General features: G+C 38.2%; 1 pseudogene; it reads right to left on the reverse strand.

Moving 5' to 3' along the window:
- Positions 1-7211: 7211 nt before the first annotated feature.
- The window catches only part of LOC118602961, a 32101-nt pseudogene continuing 20207 nt past the window's right edge, over positions 7212-19105 (reverse strand).

Here is a 19105-nt window from a genome sequence, read left to right on the forward strand (position 1 = left end):
TATGATAGGAAAATTTGCTGCTCATAAGACAAGATAAGGTACATTATTAATATCTCCAAAGCTGAGAGGAGGTAGCTTTCATTATATTTTTGCCCATAAGATTATGAACAGATTTCTCATCAGACCCTATGGTGACCAGAAGGTAGTGGGTTGATGTATTCAAACAGTCGAAGAAAGAAAGCTATTAACCAAGAATCCTACATCTGGCAAAACGATCTGAAAATTGGGAGACTTTGAAACCTTCAGAGATAAACCAGGACTGAGAGAGTTGTCACTTCGCCGGCCCTGCATGTAGCAGCACGTCCTTCAGGTTGGAATGAAAAGACACTGGCCAAAAATAAAAATCTCTGCTAAAACTCAATGCCTGGAAAATTATAAAAGCTAGTACTAGTGTCACTTTGGTTTGTAGCTCGACTTTTTTGTTCTCTACTTGATTTAAGAGACTAATGTATTAAAAAAAGATAATTGTTTATGTTTTTGGACACACATGTATAATTGTGATCAATTTGGTGACATCAGTACTAGGTTGGGGTCAGAGCTGTGAAGGAGCAGAGTTTTTATATATTCTTGAAGTTAAGCTGGTACAGATTCATATAAGAATATTTTAACTTTAGGATGTTAGGTCATTCGGGTGACCAAAATATATTTCTCATATATAATAATAAATAAGAAATAAATTAAAATATAAAGAGACATTTATTCCATCAACAAGTAATTATTAAATGCTTTTGGTTTTTTCCCCATATCTCCTGTAATCTACTCTTTTTGACCCTTTTGTTAACATTCTTTTTCCCTGGGAAATCTTAGCCATGCACATTTTTCCTTTTCTTCTTCCTCTACTGATTTCCAATTAAGTCAAGCTTTCATCTTACTTCTAAAATAACAATCCAATTTCTAACTCTTGGTTGGGGTGCCTCATAATGAATGTGTCTGGTAATGGAGTCTGTATCTTCCTCTGATCTAAACATATCTCATTTAGTGAAACATTTAGCCAGTCACACAAGGATGGTAGCTCTGGAGTTGTCCCAAATCTTGTTACTCAAAGTATGATTCATGGGCCAGCTGTTTGTTGGAAACAGAATCTTAGTCCCCATTCAGACCTATTGAATCTGAATCTCCATTTTAACAAGACCAAGGATTCATAAGCACATCAGAGTTTGAGAAGCATTCTCTCTCAAACTCCATATATGATGAATAACTAATTGAATCTCTATTTTGTCTTTGAATTCCTCTATCAAGGACATCACAATAACCTCTTAGGTGACCTTTCTGTCCTCAGTCACTCTCCTATAGTTGATTCTTCATACCGATGTATACTTATTATCCTAAAACATATGTCCTCTTGCACAAACTTCCAAGTGCTTCCACAGACCTGGAGGGTAAGTTCCAAAGGCCTAACTTGGAACCCATATCCCGCTTTTCTGTTTTTAACCCTCCATCACCCCCTTTTCACATACTCGCCCTCCAACCTTACTGTTCTACTTTTACCTGAATACACATACACACCATTGTGTCATCCTTCGTGCTGTTTCTTGTGAAACATCCTGTTGCTGCCTACTTTGTCAAAATCTTACTTAGCCTTTAAGGTCTAGCATAAATAACTTGTCTTTCAAGAGTCCCCTAGAGCTTCTTACCTGAACTAGCCTCAAAACACATTGGCTGTCTCTATTTTGCCCCACTTTTATTCTACTTTGTGTGAAGCTTAAATCTTAGTACCTAGCAAAAGACATAGTATATAGTAACATCTATCTATCTATCTATCTATCTATCTATCTATCTATCTATCTGGATATAGATAGATAGATAGATATGATAATTAAATAAATACATGAATGAAATATATGAACATAAACTATCAGCAAAGTTTGTACATACCGTAATCTGTTTGACTGAAAAAGTTGGTATCTCATGGGAATGCCAACCATAGTATTTGGATTTTCTGAGCCAATCCTATTTCAGTAAGTTTTCCAATTTTTCCAAAAAGATATTTTTTATATTTGATTATTGACTTAAATAATGTGATTCTCACTTTCATGTCTCATAGTTGCATCACTTGGCCACCTCTGAAATAGGCTTCAGAGGTGCTACCTGGTTCCACATAATGAATGATGGATTATGCTGGGTATCTCAGGGCACATTCACCTGAGATTTCCTCATGGTTTTCCCAAGCCTGACTTCTTGCCTTAACGTCTACACATCACCCTTCTCTTCCTCTAACTTCCTGGTTTCCTACCATCAGAGTGGAAGGAGAGAGATCTATTTCCCTTTGCGAACCCTGTCCGAAGTGACAGAGTTGATCAATGAGTTGCCATGCCCATTCAGGAAAGCCAATATGATTGCCCTCCTGTGATTGGGCTGACGGCATTCAGCCTTTTAGTAACTGAAAAGTGAAGTTCACTTTGGAGCTCAGTTTTGCCTGTTTATGGTGGATTCCAGCTATATTTTTTATGTCTGCTATCATTATATTGTTGCCATTGGTATTAATATCTGGCTAGTATACTTGCTGTGGATTTATACTGACTACATCAAAATAATAAAAAAGAGAGAAAGCAATAGTGCAAACTTTAGAGTGTGAGGAAATGGTAATCTATGTGAATTGGTGAACGAAGTTACTGGAGGTTAGTTAAGACCTACGTAACTTTATAAATCTAGCTCTTAGGCAGTTGTAATCCTAGAAAAGGGAGACCCGTTTGGATAATAACATTTTCCATATATGTTGAAGATCAAATAAATTTTTTGCTCTATCATCAGAAAAGCTCATTCCTTGGGTATGAATACTATTATAGTAATCCCTACATTAGGAGTAAAACAGAGAACAACATGGAGTGAGAAGCCCTCTTTGGCACAGTATCTACCTGGTATTTAATCTCAGTGAATACCAGGATAAAAGAGTCCTTAAAAAAAAAAAAAAGAATCCCATGAGGTCCTATAATTCTAGCTCAGGTCAGTGGCCACATTCTTAGAACTCCACGTTCTATGATTGCCATAGCAAAGTATGTACTCTAGATTCCCTCATGCTTGACAGACACTGTAATTTTTTTGGCATCTATGTTTTTCCTACAAGTAAATGCATTTGTCAAAGCAGGGAGATACTTGTGATAAGTGCCATGAAAATAATTAGATAGATAATCCCCCTTTGTTAGGTGAGCCATTAAAAAATTAAATTTTAAAATATATCCAGACTTCAAACTAATCAACATAAGTTATTGAAACATGTAAAAAAAAATTTCTGAAATATTGGAATAGAGAAATAAACCTAGTGGGGGAAGGAGACTTATTTTCTGTACCTCTAGATTTCTCTGTCTCTTGATGAGATTGCCCAAGTGTTAAGACTTTCATTTATGGAAAAAAATATTCTTTATTATGGGAGGAATTAAAAACAATATTGAGACCCTTAAGAACCTTAAGACAAGTTTTTTTCAACTGTCTGCCAACTCTTACTAATTCTTTAGGCCTCAGATTTGTCTCCTCTTTGGTTGAATATTAAGACAATAACTTAGAAAAATTGTCTCCTGCTTGTCCAATTTGAATTTAATTCAACAAATACATTTTATTTCCATACTGGTTGCTTTTGCTTCTTGTTTACAGAGATGATCTAAAAGTTCCCTAGGAGATGCATGTGTGAAATTAGTAAAGACTTTAGCAGTACTATCAAGATGAAGCCTCTCAGGACCAGAGACTCTACTCACATATACTTTCCTCTCAAATTTACCCATCCACTTTCATATTTATGTCTGTGACCCTGATCATCATCAATTGTTTGATTGATTCGACAAATCCTTATTGAGATTAGAAACAGTGCTAGACCCTAAAATATAAAAGTGAATGTAACAAAGAATAGCTGTTCTCAAAATGCTTGTAGTTTAGTGGAGATAGGTAGATAAGGATAAGGATAAGGTTAGGAAAGAGGTTGATAAATACCACCAGAGAGGTTAACAAAGAAGCACAAAGAAGATAATTATCTTTGTCTTATGAGAGTTTGGAGAGGGCTTCTTTCTATCTTAAGACCTGAAAAGTTAGTGGATAGGAGGCAAAAACAAGGTAGGAAGTATATTTCAGGAATAAAAGCATGTGCAAAGATCTTGAAGAACATGTTTGGGGACAGGCAAATGTCCTACAAGTGCTTACTCAGCAGTATGTACAAAATGTAGTAGTATTCAATACTTAGATGGATTAGAAGGTACTATTGTTGGAGGGACGGAGATCAGTTGAGAAGGAAGGTGTTAGAATGAATATCGAGGAGATAAAAGATTTATTTATAGTCAGTTCATTTTCCTGATATTCTTTTTAAATTACTACCTAGAGAAAAATCATTGGCAAAAAAGCTTATTATTCAGCATACTTAGACTTATAGTTAGCTTAGGAGTTTTCCAGTATCCGACAGACATTTGCTAGCTAGCTTGGAAAATGGCTCAGGGGAAAGAATAAATTCTTTGGAAACAGACAGAGATGGGTTCAAATTGTGGCTCTGTTACTTTTTAATTGGGTGGATGTGAACACCTGTCTCATGTGGGTTCTTAAGATGTGTGATACTATTCCCTTTCAGTTCCTCCTAGAAATCTCATCTTGACATGGCTTCTACTTCTGCTGTAGACTGTAAAATGGTACCATTCTAGGCTAGGCCATTAAAAGAAGATCAAGACTACAGAACAAGGGCAAAGAATGAATTATAACCTAGGCATTTAGAGTGAAGCCTATTCTTTGAAGGATAAGTTACTTGATCAGAATTTTTGCCTCATAAAACACCAAAAGTATGTATCTGAGGGCTACTTTTTTAATTGTGTGGTAGATTGGCATAATAATGATTTAATTAGTCCAATCAATTTTTATGCCACTGTGTTCCAGGTATTGTGCTAAGTACTTTACATATATAATCTCATTCAATCCTCATCATGAGCACATGAGGTAGTTGTTATGTGTTCATTTTACAGATGAAAAAGCTGAAGCTCAGAGAGGTGGAGAGAAGTGCTCCGAAAACCACTGTATGAACTAAACCCACCACTAAGCTCACTAAACCCCTTGTTCCTTCCAGGACACATTGTATTTTTTGCTTTGCAGGAGACATCCAAAGCACAGAAAGGAAACTTGAAAATTAAAGTAACATTGTCTCCCCCTACCCCCACCCTCAGGATATGTATAATATAATTTAATATACAAACAGTTATGATAACTATGAACCCATCTACAGGTGTTACTGTGTGTTCATCTGACACAAATCAATAATATTGATCAGGATGCCAGTTTAACTTTTCTTCACCTTACCTTTTTCTAGAAATTTAACACTGTAACCCTGCCATCTGTCCAGTTGGCTTTTTGGAAGACATAGGAGGTGTGAGGTGTGCTAAATGAGGCATAATGTACTGGCTTTCTCAGTTGAGGAGTGGACTTGATGCCACTGTAATTATTCAGGCAATAACATGAATCTGAATGAGTTAACTGCTCAACATGAGCAGAGTTCCCAGCACTGAGCCAGAGGGTCTGGACTGAGACTTGACTCTGGATCAGCTTTCAGGCTTCTGAAGATAATAGTCTCTGGGCAATTCCTGCCATGTCTCCTGTGGGAGATTTGGCTAGCCTGCTTTGGTTGACCAAGTGGTATAATTAGCCAGAATGTTTAGAAGTAAACATTGCTGAAAGAGAAATGAAACCATTACCCATGGCTGCACCTATCCCAGAAATGGCAGAAACAACTTTAGGAATGGCTAAGTACACCAAAAAATTATAGGCCAGTAATTCTAAATGAGACTTTAAAGTTAGAAAGAGATTCAATTTCTGTCTGTAGGGTTGGCCACTGGTCAATTTTTAAGTAAAATTTGCCTCTTCTCAATTTCTGGTTTACATTAGAAGGGATTTTCCCTAAATATTTCTGGCTGCCAGCCACTCCTTTATTCACTCAGCACCCTGGGGGAGGGCCAGCGCCTAATCTGATTAGTAAATTTGTGAAGAGTAAAAGTCAGCTCATCAACTCCTTTTGGGAACAATAAGGCTGCAGGAAGCAGGGGTTCTTCATTGCCCCTCCATTCTGTAAATCTTATCTGCATAGGCCTGGGACTTAGAGTGGGATATAGAGAGGAGTAAGTATGACTTATTTTTAGGTTTAGTATTAAGAAGACTGTTTAGCTCTCATATTGGTTACATCTACTACTCTAGCTGTTATTAGTCATAAAGGTGTATTTGACCACTATCTTTCACTTATTTCTCAATTTGTTCAGAACTCAGGTTAGGGAAGAAGGTCATTAATTATCCTGGCTTGTTTAGCAGCCCCAACAACCCTATGAAAATGAAAATATAATAAATCAGATTTTAGGTCTATGTGGAAGAGGAAAAATGGAGGAGTGCAGGGCACATGTGGTCTTTATTTCCACTCAGGATGGAATCTCTTGGAAGGGGGCTGAGGCTGCAGCAGACAGGTTTATCTCAGACATGTGGAGAAAAGCTCCCTGACCCCATTGATTATATAACCAGAGGAAAAGATGACCACAGAACGCTGTGGAATTGTCACCCCACAAACACCCTTTAAAAGTTTTGTATATGACTGTGGGGAATTAAGTATAGGTAGTCATTATAATCCTTAATAAAATAGGTTGAGCCAGTTAGTTGTTCAGAAAGCCTGAGCTACTTCTGGTAATAGGTGTGGCAGCTGCACTGACTCCATCAGTCCAACAGAGCACTTATTACTTAGTAGGCTGCTTTCCTAGCTGTGGTAAAGAAGTCAATCAGGATTCTAGTGTTACAGAATCTCACTTTCAGTTCAGAGAAGATGTACAAAAGATCCTAGATAGTAATATGGATTTAATGTTACCTTATTTTCTTCTTCCCTACCTCATTATTCCCAACATCCTTACCAATTGAGATCTGTGCTTTGACTCATTAATGCATTTTCTTCCAATATATTATAGTAAATAGAGCTCAGAGTATAAGTGGTTTTGAGGCCTTGATAGAGGTAAAAATAGAAGAAAGCAAGGTTGAGATCAGGTATTAATGACCACTCATGAGGCTTGTTAGGTTGTGGGGGATGGGGAGAATGGTAGATGGAAAGGAGTTTTGGATACCTAGGATTAGTGGCAGGTGTTTACAACAGCCACTCCAGCGGCTCACTGGTTCCATTGCAGGAAACAGTATATAGTCTGATGTGGGCTTGAGGAGTTTGAGATTAACCTGAATGTGGCTCTAAGAATTTTTCCTGGTCTTTTCTGTTGCCTTGCTGTGTTTTATTGGGCTACGTGCTTATAGAGCAGTTTTACCCTGGTACTCTCAAAGGTGCCATTGACTAAAAAAGAAGTAATTATTTTATACATTCATTCTGTTATTCCTTAGGTGTCCCTAAAGTGTCTGCTAAGTATCCTCAGTGGGATGGAGGGAAGGAAACACTAGGAAAGAACATGGTGGCCATGGAGGAGGGCACAATGTCCTGCCTGTGTGGTTGGCACTTTATAAATACTTACTGCTCCAGGGTTAACAGTCTGTGATTTAACAGACTGAATTAAATTAAACCAAACTTGGATTCTCAACACGATGGGAGGACACATAAGAACAGTGGATACCCTCATAATTCGGACAAAGAAAAATATCTCATTGTTTTATTTGGGGGAGTAATAAAAATTGTGCTAATCTTTCAGTGAACAAATGGCTACGTGAGTGAGGTCATGTGGGCAGCCAATGGTTTCAAGAACAGATTTGCAGGAATTCACTAATGAAGATATGAAAATGTCAAAACATAATTGAAATATCGAAACATATCCCAAGGCATGGATTTGTAAAAGTGCCTTCTTTAAGAAAATGCCACAGTACATGTATCTCATAGAACTAATCATTACTGGAATATGAAAAATGGTCCCTGGTTACAAATTCAAGGTTGAATGTTTACAATGGCATCGAAGGGCACTGTACATCCTATCAACTAGCTAAGTCTTCCTATAAAAATGGAAAAGATTTTTGGAGTTAATTCTTTATGAAGAATTAACGTAGAAGAAGAGGGATAGATGCCCTCCCTTTCACTCTTGTAAGTAAAAACGTCAGAGTTTGTGTTAATGAAAGTCATTTAGCCAAGCTACCCATTTGAAAAGTGGATTTCTCAAAAGACATTCCAAATGGTAAACTATCCAGTACTCCATCAGTTTATATGATTTCTATAGATGAGTTAGGGTATACTCTTTGGGGAGGTATATAACTTGGTATTTCCATTGAATGGTTCAACATGTCCCTGTACCCTGGAGCCTGGCTTAGTGAGTGAAGGATGGGAATATTAAGCTTCAACTCCCCTCTGCCCATGTGGGCGGACATTCTTGTGCAGTGACCAGTCATCAGAGCAAACAACACACTGGTTTATATATCATTGTGCCAGGCAGAGAATCAGATTCATTGTGGGAGGTGACTGCAGTATCGCGGCCCTGCTAAGATTAGGTGAGACAACGTATGGCTGCAATTACTGTGTCCTGATTCCTTAGAATATTACACTTGATAATTTCTTTCTCTCTACTGGTCACTGAGGGTGTGACAGTGATTTTAATGTTTCTGTCAGTGATTCTCCCTCCCTACTTTAATTATTCTCATCAAAGCTTCAAGGAGGGCAGACAGAAGCTCCTGGGTGCCTCTTTATAAATTCAGAAGAGATTAAACCATTCTTGGCCAACTCATTTCTCTTTTCATGCTTTGGGTATTCTTTTCGATATAATGAAGAGTTTACACAAATAATTTTTAAGGTCCCTTCCAGTTCCAAAGTCTGAGTTAAGCAAAGCCACATTTTCCATGACTACTTTCTTATACGAAAACTCCCAAGTAAAATATAAAACTGCCCAGAGAAACACTGGCACATTTGTTCACAATGTTTTATTTATTGTGAAATATGGCAAAGTTTTTGTTGTTGTTGTCGTCGTTGTACATCTCTTAAAGTAAACTCTAAATTTCTCTAAAAATACAATTTCTATTTTTGCTTGAATTTATAGGAATCCGAACTAAAAGAAAAAGGCATAAATTATTTAATTTTCAGTCAATCCTCAGAATAGCCCACAGTTAACATCGCATGTATAAACATTCCTATAGATTTTCAAGAGGTAATGTTCACACTAGCCAAAAATGAGTGAGTGGCACGCCCTCGGCCTATGAGTCATATGTTAGAAAGTTCTGAAATAATAAGTACTAGTTTTTAAATTACAAGCTTATTCTTTCAATATTGTTGTTTAAGGAAAATAAAGAGCCCTTGCCATATCAAAATTCAGCAAAACATGCATTTGAAAATTTCAGATTAACCGTAGATTGGTCAAGAGAATGAGGACCAATTTTAGAGTGAAGGGCTCACCAAAAGGCAGGATTCTGATAACAGCAATATGAAAAATATATTTTTCTCTCATTCTAGAAAGTTCAATTTAATGTGATCTGGGTAAAGTCCTCAAGGCCTTAAAAATCTTGCCATATGAGCATATTTTCAGAGTAATACACTGTGATGCGGAACTCCAATTTGTGCTTGTCTATACAGAGTTGTGAGGTGATAAAAATATTCTAGATATATTTGATGCTACAACTATTCACACTATTTAAGAAAACTAGTATGTATTTTTCAGAAAAGTAAACCAATCTAGATGAATTAATATCAAATACGATAAATTATTTACTTGAAATTCTATTCCCTAGGCCCAGTTTTGAATAAATGTCTACAGTATGCCTAGCAGGACCTGGAAAATGTCTCTCTAAGCAACCATGTTAAATTAATTATATTCTTTCAGCCATAAAAAATTAAAGAAAAAGAGAAACCAAAGAAAAAAGAATTAGAAGGAGAATACATTCAGCTCAAATACGAACTATTTTTTAGTCTCAAGCAGCTTTTTGAAAAACTGAAAATAAATATATAGCTTAATGTGAAGATAAAAAATTGTAGTTATATGTGCAGATAAACCATATCTTCAAATATTGGGAATCTTTGGTCTTTATAAATTTGGAGTTGAGGATTTAGACTTGTGCCAGAGAAGTTGGCATTGTTTCCCAGAATCGGCTCTGTCTCTTTCTGCATACTCCCTCTACTCTACCGTGAGCTGCTCTTCTCTCTGACCTTCTCTCCCATCTCCAATGTCCCTTTTCTTGCTCTTTGTCCACATAATCCAGCTCACTGTCCTTTGTTCTCTGATGGCTCTTCTCTGTTTCGTTTTATTTTTTTTTTTTTTTTTTTTTTTTTTTTTTTTTTTTTTTTTTGGTATCCAAGCAATCAGGAAAAAAATAAAGAATCTGATTTGGCTTGCAGGTTGTCAGAAATACGTGTTTATCTGATTTTCTGACTTTTAATGTTCTTTGGTTTAAAAAAAATCATTGCCTCAGAGAGGACTTCTTTGGCCACATTGCCTAAAATTGCATCCCATTATTTTATAATTAGAATCCTAATTACCAAAATGTAGAGAGAGTTGAGTGGAATGAGCTCAGATCCACTTCCCCACTGGATAGGAAGGAGTGGGAAAGAAAGCCCATCCCCCACCCCCACACAAACACCCTTTTTTCCTGTTTTTTCCTTCTTTAAAAAAATATTTATTTATTTATTTATTTTTATGGTGACATTGGTTAACGAAATCAATACATTTAGCTGTACATTTAACAGTAAGGCATGTATATATATTCACATGTGTGTTCACCTCCCATAGTTAAATTTCTTTCTGTCACCGCTTTTAACCCCTTGTACCCCATCTACTTTCCCCACCCCACTCCACCCTCCCCTCTGGTAATCACAAGTCTATTGTCCATGTCCCTGAGTCTCTGTTTGTTTGTCCTGTTCGTTTGTTGCTTTTAGGTTTATATCCCACGTATAAGTGATATCATGTGATTTTCAACTGAATGCCCTCTTTTTCTAACCTTCCATCCCCTGCCAGAGACTCTCCTATGTGCCCAACCCAAACAGGCAGATCCATGTGAAAAGTATTCAACTGGACCTGGAAGGAATAGAGAATATCTTCTCATACCCACGATACTCTTTGTCTCTACCTCATTTTATTTTCTTTAGCACCTCTGATATTATATTCGATGTTAACTTTTGCTAATGTTTTATTATTTTTGTGGTAGGCAGGAAACTTATGGAAACAAATTGTAGCTTGGATACTCTCTAGTTTTCTAAAGTGCTACTTTGCACCTATGAAATGCTCATTAAGTATTTGTAAAGGGAAGGAAAAAAGGAAGGAATGAAAAAAGAAAGGTAGAAAAAAAGAGAGAAAATAAAAAGAAAGAAAGAAAAAAGAAATTTTCCATATCATAGGAAGATCTGACTTTCTCCTCTGGTGATATATGAGATGATTTTAGGTGGTATGTGGATAACTGCTTTTATTTATTTTAATGATTATGTATTTATTTTAATGATTATTAGATGACTTTGTTTTTCATGAGGGGTCTTAAACAAGTATTTAAATATAAGAAACTAAGTTACAGATATTAAGTATATATTATTTTAAAAAGTTTGAGAAAACATAAAGTAAAATGTTCCCCATGATTCCATGTTTTTATACACAACAATAACCAGCATGACCATTTGTACCTTTCTAGTGTTTAAAGCTCTTCAAATAAATTTCACACCTACTGTGTGCTGTTAACACTGTTTGCCAGAGAGTTCAAAGACTTTCTCCAGGGTCCTGTATTGAGTTGGTGACAGATTCTGAACAGGGTTCAGATGTTCCAATGTGCCGATAGTTCTCTCATGTCATGCTTAGTATGGAGCTCCCCAAGTAGATGACTAGTGAGTGTGCCGTGCGATGTTTCTGAAGGATAGAGGTGCTAAATGCACAGGCTCTGAAAACAGATTGCCTTGGCTTAGGCCCAGCTCCACCGATTATTAGAGGTGCCCTTGGTAAGTTACTGATTCTCTCTGTGCTTTGGTTTCTTCATCTGTAACATGGCATAATAATAACTCCTTTCATGCTGGTGTGTTGCGAGGACTAAACGAATTAATGTAAGCACCTAGAAAAGTGTCTGGGACATTGTTAGTGTGATGATTTTCTTGTGCAGGAATATTTATAACCAGCTGGAATTATAGCTTGCTTCCTTCTAGTCTATTTTTCTCTGTGCTATGTGTGCAGAGAAAGAGTCAAGCAGCATGCCCTGAACCAAAAATGGATCTGTTCGAGGTACCCAGCGTTAATTTATAGCTACTGGAGTACTGACAAATGCATTTTAATAATTATACTCTTATTGAGTGTACATTTCATGGATGTGGGAGATGACAGGAGAATCTACTGAAATGAAACAAAATGTGCATGCTATGACTATCAGCTCTGGGATAATGCAAAAAATATATATTTTGATGTGAGCCATAAAGTTATTCTATTAATAATAATGAGGTCTACATTTTTACTTTTTTCAGCAAGGGCATGCACTTGAATTCATTTGCAATATAGAATATTCTCCCATGTGTCATGCACCTGGTGTTGACTGAGCTTGCCTAAACCACATGTTGTATTACATACTGTTAAGTCATTTTTATAAATTTGTGTAAATTTACACACTGCTATATGGAATCTCTGAACAATGTTCCTACCTGACAGAAATGGCTTTCTCAGGGCTGCAAGGACGTCACTCAGCTCCTCTCTCTTCCTCTTGGTGTGGATGTGTGTCCCCATCCTTTTTTTTGATGAACTTCAGGGTCCCTTGACCTTAGAGACCTTGAGCAGCTCCATGGCGCGCCGCTCCTAGTGGGCAAAACCGCACACCTCTCCAACAAGGTCCTGCACAGATTTGGTGTGCTCGGGGAGGCGCCCATGGTGGCGCCTATGTCTCTGCAGTGGCTATCCCTTGACTTCCTCACATCTTTGGTCACCTCGTGACCCTCATTGAGGCCCATGGCCAATGGGTAGCCCAGAGCTATCACTGCTGCTCCTCAATAGCTGCCCTGGACTCTCATCCTGTTAATGGGAATAATAATAGTACATGTTTCAGAGGGCTGCTGTGAGAATTAATTGGGATAAATAATTAAAAAGCTCTTAACAATGTGCCTATAACTCAACAATAGCAGCTTTGCTTTTATGTTTACAATAATTAATAATAATACATTGATTAATATTATTATGAGTGAAACAGCACAGAGGAGGAAAACATCTTACCACTATGATGTATTCCAAGAAGTATTTGTAACTTATTTAAGGATCTCACACATATCTAACCTTGAATGTCTCAGGGAGACTTTGGCAAATGGCAAAAGGATTTTTAAAAGTCTTATTTTCTACAATAACACAAGTGAGTTGGGAGTAAAAGAACAGACAGAATAATAGATGAAGAAATTTCAATGAGTCAGAAAAATGCAGCTCTGAAGAGCACCTCCAATTTTATGGTAGGGATGGCCTGCATTTCTTCTCAAATTATTGTTTTTGTCACCTGTAATGCTTTATAAATGGTCTCATTAAAAAAGATGTTACTTGGCATATTCCTCTTAAAAAATGTAAAGTGAGTTAAGCTTCAAATCTGGTCTTTTGTTTTGTTTAGGAAGAGATAGTGACTATTGCTCTAAACTGGGTAACTACAGAATGACTTAAATAAGCATATCATTGTCAAAACATGGATCTCTGAAGCTATTAGTCCCAGGTAGGATAAAACTTTGATAATGATATTTGTAGTGATCTCCATTCAAGAGACTTTCTATTATGTGGAAGTCCCAACCCTCAGTATCTCAGAATGTAACCACATTTGGAAGTAAGGTCTTTAAAGAGTGGATTAAGTTAAAAAGAGGCCTTTAGGGTAAGGCCCTACCTATAATCTCACATAACTAGTGTCCTTATAAGAAGAGGCAGAGACACCAGGGCTGCTCCCAACAGAGAAAAGACCTTGAGAGAACAGAGCAAGAATGTGGCCATGTACAAGGCGGGGAGAGAGGCCTCAAGAGAAACCAACCCTGCTGACACCTTAATCTTAGATTTCCAGCCTCCAGAACTGTGAGAAAATAGATTTCTGTTGTTTACACCCCTCAGTCTGCAGTACTTGTTTATGGTAGCCCTGGAAAACCAATACATATGTCTTTCCTGGAAACTTCAGCCTGACCTTTCACACTATGTGGAGCTCCACCTCTCTTTATTCATGTTTTATAGTAAGAAGCTTGGCAAAGCAGTGGCGTTTTCTATAGGTGACACATGTTAAATATCTGAGGGGTCCTTGTGGTTAGGCCCAGGCTGTGGTCACTGAAATAGATGATGCTACATTGTAACTTAAACACACAGAAATCTGCTGTGGGAAAATGATACAACTGCTTGTAAAAATCCTTGATATTGCTCTCACTGATAAAGATGTGCGCGCGCGCACACGAACACACATGAGTATACATAGATACATAGTATACACAACTTTAAGGGGGAACAAAAACTCACACAGAGAGAACACAATGCAACCTCTCAGAGTCACAGAGAGTTATTATCCAACAGAAATAAGAGGAAGTATGAGAAAACCACAGAGAATATGTGCAATCAATCTCTCTGTCTCTTTCTCTTTTTTCACTGGACTGATGCTGTTATGCCTGAGCATACTACTGACAGATGCTGCTACAGGCCTCGGATTCTTCTCAGAACTGCAATCATATTCTTTTAAAGCCTTAGGAATGATTTGAAGAAGCTTCCTGTGCAGCCTAACATTAAGAAAAAAAGTCAGTGACTCTAAGAATTCCAATAGTTCTTTCTATCTTCCTAGAAAATCCACCCCGTGGCTTGTGAAATCTGCACTATCTCTCTGCCTAGTCACCAGTGTGGTCATGATAGTGGTTGCAGCCCAGGCAGGCAGAGAGCTGCTGGGCATGTGACACTCGCTGTCTCTGGGGTGAGGCACTGAGTAACACCTAAGTCAAGTGGGGCTCTCCAAACACAGAGTCCGGATGGAAGTGCAGCTGGTCTGGAAAAGAGCATGGCACTTCATCATATGTTTCATTGCTATTAATGTGGTGAAAAACATAGTCAGCTCCTCTCTTAAATCACAAAAGTCACAGGCAGCAACAGTTAATAGAGAATCCACATGTCATCTCATCTGGGCTGTGTGCTAAGGGAAGCCAGAAACAGCTCTGCTTTTCAATTAGGTGAGAGTGAGTGTGGTCTGAACGGTGTACAACCACCCCTTTCTTCCACCCTGACACTCGCCTGCCCTGCTTCTCTCATTAACATAAGCTTGCAATTAAGACACGATGCTCTTAAAAAGCAAGTGCTCTTTCATGCCGGGGACGTGTCTGTGCCTTTTCCTCTCGTTGTGGAAATGCTGCTGCCCATTTGAAAACTCCAGAAAATAAAGCTGTCAGTTTAAGCACATTAAATCATGAAATGATGAGACCAAAGCCACTAACCAATCCTGAATCCCAATAACAAACCTCTGGAGGGGAATTTTTCTGTCAGGGAAGCTCTTTCTGAAAGTGTCCACCTTTGAAAATATTTTCCGCTCTTAAAAGATGCATTACATTTTATTAAGTCTAAATGAAGTTTATTTTACTTTTATGTATTTTAATCTATATTTTAATGCAATGTGGGTTGTTATTGATGGACACATCTCAGTCTCGTTTGAGTGTGAGCCAACAATGCAACTTATTGCACAGGCTTCTTAAACATTTTCCATTAAAATGCTGAAGGCATCTGAACAGTAAAACCATCCAGCAGATATTTATGAATGCGAGGCTCTGTAGCCGAGATGTCCATGCACAGCAGATCTATGGAGGGAGAAATTAAATCAAAAGATATATGCATCTGGTGAGGCCGAACTAAATGCATGAATGTGTAAAGAACATAATAAGGTAGAGGGAGAACAGGGAAGCGACAAGTAAGAGATTAGGAATTATAGCAGATATGCAGGCAATCATATTTTGTTTGTAAAGAATCTTGTTTCCAAGGAGTTCAAGCTGAATGTTTGACCAGTCATTTATTTAACAAATATTTATAGTATACCTACCAAGTATGAGACACTCATCCAACACTTGGGATATAATAATATGTGCCCTGTCTTTGAAAATATCACTATCTATTAGGCAATAGGATTCTGACTTCACTCTAAAAACTATAAAGATGTGAAGAAAAGCACTCTGGCTAAAAATGAAGCTTGTCGAAGCTGGGGATTGGTTTCAAGTCCTGGAGGTAGTGGAGAAAGTTTTCCCAAGTGGTATAGTCTGATCTTAAGGAAAGGAGAACATAAAGAAGAGGATGGACTTGTGAAGGGCACAGGGAAGGAGAGCTGTGGGGCAGAAGTGTGGTTCAGGGTAGAGAAAATGGTCTGTGTAAAGGCGCCAGATCAGAAAGGGTCTGACGGCGCTGGGCATGATCGAAAACCCCATAGAACAAGAGAATGCTGCCATATGTGATGCTGATGAAGCAGACGATGCCAAGGAGGTGGCCCTGTCTTATCCTCTGTCTCATAGTCATGGTACACTTACTCCAGTTTTTAAGTAGACACGATCTGCCAAGCAGCACGGAGGATGGGCTGGAGCAGGCGAGTGGCACCAAATGGAAGATTTCACAATTGTCTGAACCAGCTTAACACCCTCCCCTTCTCCGTCTTCACCGAACAACATAAGTGTGCAGCTGTACACACTCTACCCCTCAGGAAATTGTTCCAGGTTCCCACTTCTAGTTTCTATCCTACTGTGTTCTCCGGCTCCTGCTTCTTTGGTTTAACCTGTGTTATTTCACTCTGTCCTGAGGGAAGTGGCTCTGCGGGTGGAAGAAGAGGCAAGATTTGACAGATGCTTTTGAGGAGCAGTCAACAAATGTATTTATTAGCTCAGTTCACTCAGACCACATACTGAACATTGCTTTGGTAATCTACTTTTATTTTTTTCTTTCCTATTTCTCCTCATCCATGCCCAAACCCCTGGAATTTTCATTTAGTCTGATGTTAAGGACATTTCTCTTGTCAGAGAGTGTTCAGATAGCTCAGGTCTAATCAATTCAAGAATTCAAGCTTTTGCTCCTTCCCCAAACAACTCTCTCTCCTAGGGCTTGAGTTATGATCGTGTTAATATGCTGTTCACCTAAAGAGTCCTTTAGAGTGTAAAATGAACAAATCCTATTTCCCAAAGCTACCATGAATATCTACTGGGTACTATTCTAAATGCTTAGCCTGCGTTAACTAATTGAAGCCCAAGGTAAAAGGTACTTCACTTCATATCCTTAAAAAAACATACCTCATGATATAAGTATTAATGTTCTCATTTTATAGATTCAGGTAGTAAGATCCTTTGAAATTTCAAGATGAGAAAGAGCATTTATGATGGGATCCTCCTTTATACTCCTCAGATCACTCTAGCCAGAAAGTCTCTATTAGAATCATATATCTGTAGAATTCTAGATTCTCAGAATGAGAGGAATTTTATAGGTAATTTTTTTCAGCCCCACAGGCAAAGCTTCAAAACGCATCTGGTTCTTGTTTACACTGAGGCCTTCAGTCATTCCTTCATTCCTCATTGTGGATCGACTACCTCTTTTTTGTCTCGTCACCACAGTTAGATGTGCTCTGCCTATATTGTCATCCTTCTAGCCTTGGTTCAACACTTCTAGTGACAGAGAATTCACTGTCTTCCAAAGCAGCCTCTTCTGTTGTGTATTTAGTTTGTGAGATTTCTTATATTAAGACAAAACCTTTTTCCCTCCAACTTCCAGTCGCTGGTCATAATTTTATCTCGTGAGACCATCTAGAACAGATTTAATTTTTCTCCTACATGACGATCCTTCAATTAATTCAGGATTTTTTTTTTTTTTTAGAAATTTCCACTCCCCTCTACAAACCTTTCTCTTTCCTAGCTATAGATTCTTGGTTCTTTATGTGGCCCAGTTTCAAATCTCCTTAGGATCTCAATGACTCTCCTCAGGTTGCTCATATCTAAACACGTCCCACTTCATCTCCATGAACCTTCACATTCAGTGCTCAACACTCGGTGCAACTCTCCAACCCCGCTTTGTTCTGAGAAGGGTAGAAAGGAGTTATTCCTTACTTTCCCCTCACTTTTTATTAACTCATAACATTAGTAACTATATGCTTTTATTGGTGGCTGTATCCCCTACAAGAAAGCAAGAAGGACAAAACGGTTTTGTTTTTATCAGTATCCCCAGTAGACAGCCTGATATAAGTATGCGATATATGTTTGTGTGATGAATGAATGACTAACTGAAAGAATGAGCACACAGCTGCTAAAATACTGAACGAGAGTGTGCTGGTTTTTCTAAATGGCGCAGAATTAGAATTAACTCTGGAGACACTAGCCCCATCAACCCATTTTCAGGGAAAAAACTGAGACCAGAGAAGTCAATTACTTGCTGAAGGTCACACAGCAGAGCTAAGACTGGAATTCAGGCTGACCGATTCCTGCAACAGAGCCAGGAAAGGACAACTCCTGCTCTCAGTGGGGCATGGCGGTGGCGGTGGACATGAGACAGCAATTTTACAATCCCTGAAAGCCAGGCATCTTGGGTCCTTTTGGGGAAACCATAAGGAAGTAGTCTTTGCAGCCTAGCCTCACTTCCAGATCAGGAGCTAACTCAGTGGGACAGGTCTGCATTCACAGCAGCTTTAGGCTCCAGCTGTGTATTCAGGGCTTTTCCAGGGCCCACATAAAGCTCAAATATTGACTCAGCATCTCTCCTTTAAGATCTAAGCTGTGCTGGGAAAGGACTAACAAATAAAAAACAGCCAAGGGTATACCCAGAGAATTAGTCTAGAGAAATGAAATGAAGTGTTGGCAGTGCAATGAAATAAATTCTGTTTTTGTTCTGCTCAAGCTCACTGAGAGGAAGGAAGGAAGCTAAGGCCATTACCATTCTTAGCAAACAAAGCAAAACTGGATGTCAGTTACAGCTTTCTCCTGTATGTGTTGTTCATAGATGTGTCTGGCCTGATCGCAGGAGAATTACGGCTCTCATACCATAAACAGCACTGATCCATATCCTCCCTCTGAGACTATGAGTGGGGTTCTGCAATAGTATTTTGTGGCTTGAAACAATGAATGATATAAGCCTCTAATCGGATAGTAACGGTCAACTCTGTCACCCCTGTGCTATAGAAGTGCCAATAACAACATGAATACTGCTTACCATTGTTAAACTCTGTGGGTATGCATGATTTTATTTATTCTTCATAATAGTCATCATTCCCATTTTCTAGGTGAGGGAACCGAGGTTTAGAAATTGCCAGTTTT

The sequence above is a fragment of the Rousettus aegyptiacus genome, unplaced genomic scaffold (genome assembly GCF_014176215.1).
Source record: "Rousettus aegyptiacus isolate mRouAeg1 unplaced genomic scaffold, mRouAeg1.p scaffold_m13_p_5, whole genome shotgun sequence".
NCBI classification, from domain to species: domain Eukaryota; kingdom Metazoa; phylum Chordata; class Mammalia; order Chiroptera; family Pteropodidae; genus Rousettus; species Rousettus aegyptiacus.